Consider the following 6000-nt stretch of genomic DNA (forward strand, 5'->3'; position numbering starts at 1 on the left):
GCAGCCATGAGGGAAGTTTTGCCCTTGGTGTTTCCCAACAGCTGGGAGATTTATACCTGCAGTGACATGGAGACTCAACATGCAGCACTTTGTGACACCTTTCAGGCAACAGCTGGAGCACACTTGGCTCCTAGGGGGAGATGGCAGGGAGCAATAGGAAGATGGGAGAGTGGAGGAGGGAAGCATGGCAATTTTAATGTTTGCGCTGGTTGCTAGTTACTGAAAGTAGTTGGAACACAGCAGAATTAAATTCATAGGATCAGAGTTTAAAAACAAAAATGCAGATTCTGGCAAGGTGGTGGCAGTTGTGTCATAGTTTTTTGAATTTCTCCTAATCACTACAAAAACACAGAGAAGGGGCCAGCCTGGTGGCATAGTGGTTGGGTTTGTGAGCTCCCATTGGTGGCCCAGGGTTCACAGGTTCAGATCCTGGGTACAGACCTACACACTGCTCATCAAGCCATGCTGTGGTGGCATCCCACATGCAAAATGGAGGCAGTTTGGCACGCATGTTAGCTTGGGGACAGTCTTCCTTGGGCAAAAGGAGGAAGATTGGCAATAGATGTTAGCTCAGGGCCAATCTTCCTCACCAAAACCAAAACCAAAACCACAGAGAAACTGGGATAGCAAAACTAAAACTCATGGATGAGATCTACCCCAAACACAGGTGACAAGTATCCCCTAAAACCCTTAATATGAGCAGGTGCAGGGTAACAAGCGTGTTAGCGTCTGTGCAGGAGGAAGTCAAAGGAAGCAATGGGGTGTGTGATGGACCTGAGAACCCCAAAATAACCATCAGGAACTCAAAATCTCAGTGAGCCAATTTGAGATGGCAACTGAAACTGGGAATGGTTTGCATTCTCCAGTAGGTGAGTGGGAAAGATGTGTGGTAAGACACGCAGGGGCTGGAGCAGTCAATGTCCCAGGAACTCCTAGGACAAACTGAGGACAAGCTGCTGGGAATAGGATCCAAGCGGGAGCAGGGAAGGTGCAGTAGACACAAAGGAAAGAGGATGTTCAGTCAGAGGGAACAGAGCCAGGAGATTGCAGAAAGTAAGTGCTGTGTTTCTGAACACTTTACAAACTCAACAGAAAAGGGGTTCTAGAACCCTATAAGAAAAAATATCCTGGTTCGAGTCTCTCTTTCAGAAGGTCAGGAAAATTAATTTCACATAAAAATAAGTAACAGAAAAAGAGATAAAATGCTATACAAACTTGAGGAAAATAAGGTGCAGAATGACACGCCCACAATAAAGACGTGCCCATAAAACAGATGAAAACAATATTCCAAAACACATTTACAAATTTAAAGATAATATATACAAGAATGACATAAAACAATTAGAAAAGCTGAGAAATTAAGTGAGTGAACTTAGGAAAGAATTAGAAAACAGCAATCATTGTAAATATGAGGACTAAACCGGAAGAAACACGAGAACAAATAAACACGAGACAATGTCTTAAATAGAAGATGAATAAGAGGAACATTGAAAAAAATCAAAACAAAATGAGTAAAAGATTTAAGAGAAAGTGACAGATAGGTAAAAATTTAACATTTATATAGTAGGTTTCCCCAAGGAAGAAAACTAAAGCAAGGAAATAGAACAAATATTAAAAATGGTAATTCTAGAAAATATTTGTGAGACTAAAAAAACAAGAAACAGTTTGAAACTACTCATTGAAGGGAAACACCATGTAACTGAATAAATAAGCCCAGAGTGACCAACAGAACATATGATAAAATTATTGTACTTGAAAAAGAAAAAATCCTTTAGTATTCAGACAAATGATCCAGTAACTTATGGTAGAAAAAATACTAGACTGCCCTTGGAATTTTTCACAGCAACATTTTAGGTCAGAAGAAAATGAAATAATGTGGGTTGTGGTTACAAGGGTGTTCATTATAATTTGTTAAGCCTCACATTTGTTTTGTGGTTCTTTGTGCTAAATTTAACAAAACAAAGTTAAAATACCAATGGTGTTCAGGTGGGCAAGTTAACTGAGTTAGAGCTGGTGAGATTGGGTGTGATGGAGGAGACAGCAAGTGCCCTGTGTGAAGGAGGCGGGAGCTGCCCATGTGCAGCTGATTTGCCATGTTGTTAGTCCAGACCCCGGCCCCAGAAGATACTAACCACCACCTGCTCAGAACGAGCCTTACGTCTTACCTTCGGCTTATGGGAAACCACAAAGGGAGGAAGAAGAAGATGGCTGAGACCTATGGTCAGGACCAGTTTAAACCTGTTGAAGGCAACACGGTGGTCTGACTTGACCTGACGTGGACCCCAGCTCATTATGTGTTCATTGTAATACACTACCATACTAAATGACACACCTACTCATGGCCATGGCAGGAAACACCAGCCCAAATAAGGAAGGAAAAGAGGTGGCATCCTATTCCCCCAAAAAGCCTGCCCAGTTCCCTGAATAGCTATGAATATTCCTCTCCTTCATTACCTTGACCCCTTATAACAGCTGCTTGATTGCCCCAAGAGCTGAGAGGTTGATTTGTGACCTTTGTTGCCGCTTCTCCATTCTTTGGCCATTGAATAAAGCTCGTGCTGGTGGACACTCCGCTTCGGTTTCATTTCAACTCTGTGACACTGAACCTGAAAGAACCCTCTGAGGAAGGGGCAGATCGTGGGTCTGAGGCATGCCTGTGGGCCCCTCCTCAGAGCCTCTCCCAGTGTGGGTCAGAGTCCCACGGGAGTGAGGCAAATGTGTAATTTTTAAACGTGTAATTGTGTAATTTTTAAAAACGTGATTTTAAAGAGGAGCTGAAACTCCTTGTGTGGGACATATCCCCGTTTTTAAACATTTCCAGCCAGTTTAACACTGAACAAAACAAAAACATGTGTGGGTCCAACAAAACACATGTGTGACCTGAAATTGGTTCTTGGGCAGCAGTTGTGTCTTATTGGAACGTAAGCTCCTTGAGGGCAGGCACGTAGCCACCACCCTCTCCCAGCAGCCTTGAGGCCAGGTGTTTGCTGCTGAATGAAGGGACGACTGCCAGCAGCACTCAGACACCTAAGGCTTAGGTGTGCCCACTGTGCTCTCTTTGAAAGGAGATGCTGCAAAAGACACACCAGGTCACATAGTTGAGAATCTCTTTCTCAGTCCAGAATGCTCTGTATTCTAATTGTTAGGGAGGACTTGTGTGTGTGTGTGTGTGTGTGTGTGTTTAAAGATTTGGAAGGGACCATATGAGGAAACTGAGGTCCAGATTGAAGGCCCAGACCGACGTGCACCAATTCCTGGTCTGCTGGCTCTCAGGCCAGGGCTCTTTCCACCAGGGAGGGCTTCTTCCCCAGTGCCGGCCCCAGGAGCAGGGAGAGCCCCTGGCTCCAACCTCCCTGCCTGAGGGTCCCCTCCTGTCCTTCATCCTTCTAATTCCTTCCCTTCTTAGAGTCTAGTTCAAGTTCCCATGTTTCTCCATGAAGTGTTTCCCAATTGCTCCAACTGAAAGTCCTTGCTCTAAATTTCTTTTGCCTTTACTTTCTTCACCAACCGTGATAGATATTCCCTTCTTAAAAGTGAACTTTTCCCATGTCTCTCCTACTAGACTTGTAGCTCCTTGTGGTCCAACACTAGCTATTGCTCAGGACTGGGCACACAGTAGGTACTAAATAAACATTTATTGATTGATATAATGGATGAAGGCATTCCAAACACGTTTACAGCAGAGTGGATAATGTGGGCAGAATTGAATCCAGTCCCATCGCTTATTAGCTGGTGACCTTGGACAAGTTGCTTATATTCTCTGACCTCCAGTTTCATCATCTGTAAAATAAGTGTAATAATGATATCTACTGATAGCATATTTGTGAGGGTTAAATGAAAAGATGTACACAAATCTCTCAGCCCACTTCCGGACAAGTAGGAAGCACTCAATTAGCTGTTTCTTCTTATGATGGGGCACCTATATTTTTAAACAGGAAGGAAGGGTGCCCATTCTGTTTTAAATTCTCTGCTTATTGTCCCCGAATTTCTTAATTATTGTCCCTTAATTTCTTCCTTCCCAAATACTCCCCAATTATCCCATATCGTTATTGGTTAAAATAAACTTTATTGTTTAGAACAGTTTTAGATTTACTGTGAAGAGAGTATAGAGAGTTCCTTTATACCCTGCACCTAGTTTCCTCTAGTATTAACATCTCATACTGGTATGGTACGTTTGTCACGATACTGAACAAATGCTGATGCATTATTAGTAACTAAAAAGGCCATACTTCATTCAGATTTCCTTAGTTTTTACCTAATGTCCTTTTTCTGTTCCAGGAGCCCATCCAGGATGTCACATCACATTTGGTTGTCATGTCTCCTTAGGCTCCTCTTAGCTGTGACAGCTTTTGGGCTTTTTGTCTTTGGTACCTTGATAGTTTTTGAGGAGTACTGGTCAAATATTTTGTGGAATTTCTCTTTATTGGAATTTTTCTCATGCTTTGAGTACAGTTATAAGTTTTGAAGAGGAAGATTACAGAGGGAAAGTGTCGTTTTCATTACATCATATCAAGGGTACAGACTATCAACATGATTTTTCCTCCTGCTGTTGACCTTGGTGACCCGGCTGAGGTGGTGTTCGTCAGGTCTCTGTACTGTAAAGTTACTCTTTTAATCCTCCATTAGCAAAGCGTACTCTTTGGAAGGAAGTCACCGTGTGTACCCACACTTAAGGAGTGGGAAGCTATGCTCAATTTTCTCGAGGGTGGACCGTCTACAGAAATTATTTGGAATTCTCCTGCACAGGAGACTTCTCTCTCTTCCCACATTTGTTTATTTATTCAATCATTTCTTTATGTCTGTATAGACTTAGAGATATTTATCTTAGAGTTTGCAGTATAATTAATACCATTTTATGTATTTTCTTGCTCAAATTGTTCGAGCTTTGGCCATTGGGAACTCTTTCAGTTGACTTCTGTGTCCCTTTGACACACTCTTATGTATCATCGTGTGTGTGAGTGTGTGTGTGTTAAGCACTTCTTTACTTTCTGGCACTAGAAGATGCTCCAGGCTCATTTTGTATATACCTTGCCCTAGTTCTAGAATGAGCCATTTCTCCAAGGAGCTTTAGTTGCTTTTATTGGAGAAAGGTATTTAAAACCACTATTTGGGCATTACGTGCGTTCTTTGTTACTGGATTGCCATTGCTCCTAGGCCCTCTCAGCTGAGAGCAAGGAAGTATATGTATGTATACTAACATATATATATTTCTCTATGTAACCATCTGTATCTATATTAAGCTAAACATGAGTTCATACTGATGTCTCCAACTGGAATCCATTTTCCCTTCCCCCTGCTTATCTCCCACTCCACTAGTGAGAAACCGGGCTCCCACCATCCCCCTCCGTTCCCTTAGTTGTTCAGTTGCGGTGCCCATGTGTAGCAGTATTAGGACTGTTAACCTGTACCCCAGGGGGAAACGACTGCGTCAATTCCAGTACAGTGTTTACGTGCAGTTCCTTTTGCTTTGGTTTCAGAGACTCCACTCATTTCCAAAGTTACTGAAGTCAGCGCCCTTTCCTCCCACTCCCTTCAGTGAGGTCACTTCATACATTTTAATGCAGTTAGATTGTTTTGTCACATTCTGCATTCCCTCCTGGGATTCCCTGAACTCCTAAATGGGTTTTTTCAATTTGCATACGTTAAAGTTCCCTCTGTACTGTAAGGTTGAGTGCACAGTGTCGGGTATCCACATTTACAGTATCATACAGAATCGCTCCACCACCCTGGAAGAGATGCCCTGTGCTTCACCTGTTCGGACTTCCCTCCTCTGCCCCAAGCTCCTGGCAATGCTCACCTTTTTATTGCCTCTTATAAAGCTTTGCCTTTTCTAGAATGTTAAATAATTGGAATCATAGAGTATCTAGGTTTTTCAGACTGTCTTCTCTAACTTAGCAATATGTATTTAAGATTTGTCCATGTCTGGGGCCGGCCCCGTGGCCAAGTGGTTAAGTTCGTGCTCCACTTCGGTGGCTCAGGGTTTCACCGGTTCGGATCCTG

This window comes from Equus asinus, chromosome 2, assembly GCF_041296235.1.
Source record: "Equus asinus isolate D_3611 breed Donkey chromosome 2, EquAss-T2T_v2, whole genome shotgun sequence".
NCBI classification, from domain to species: domain Eukaryota; kingdom Metazoa; phylum Chordata; class Mammalia; order Perissodactyla; family Equidae; genus Equus; species Equus asinus.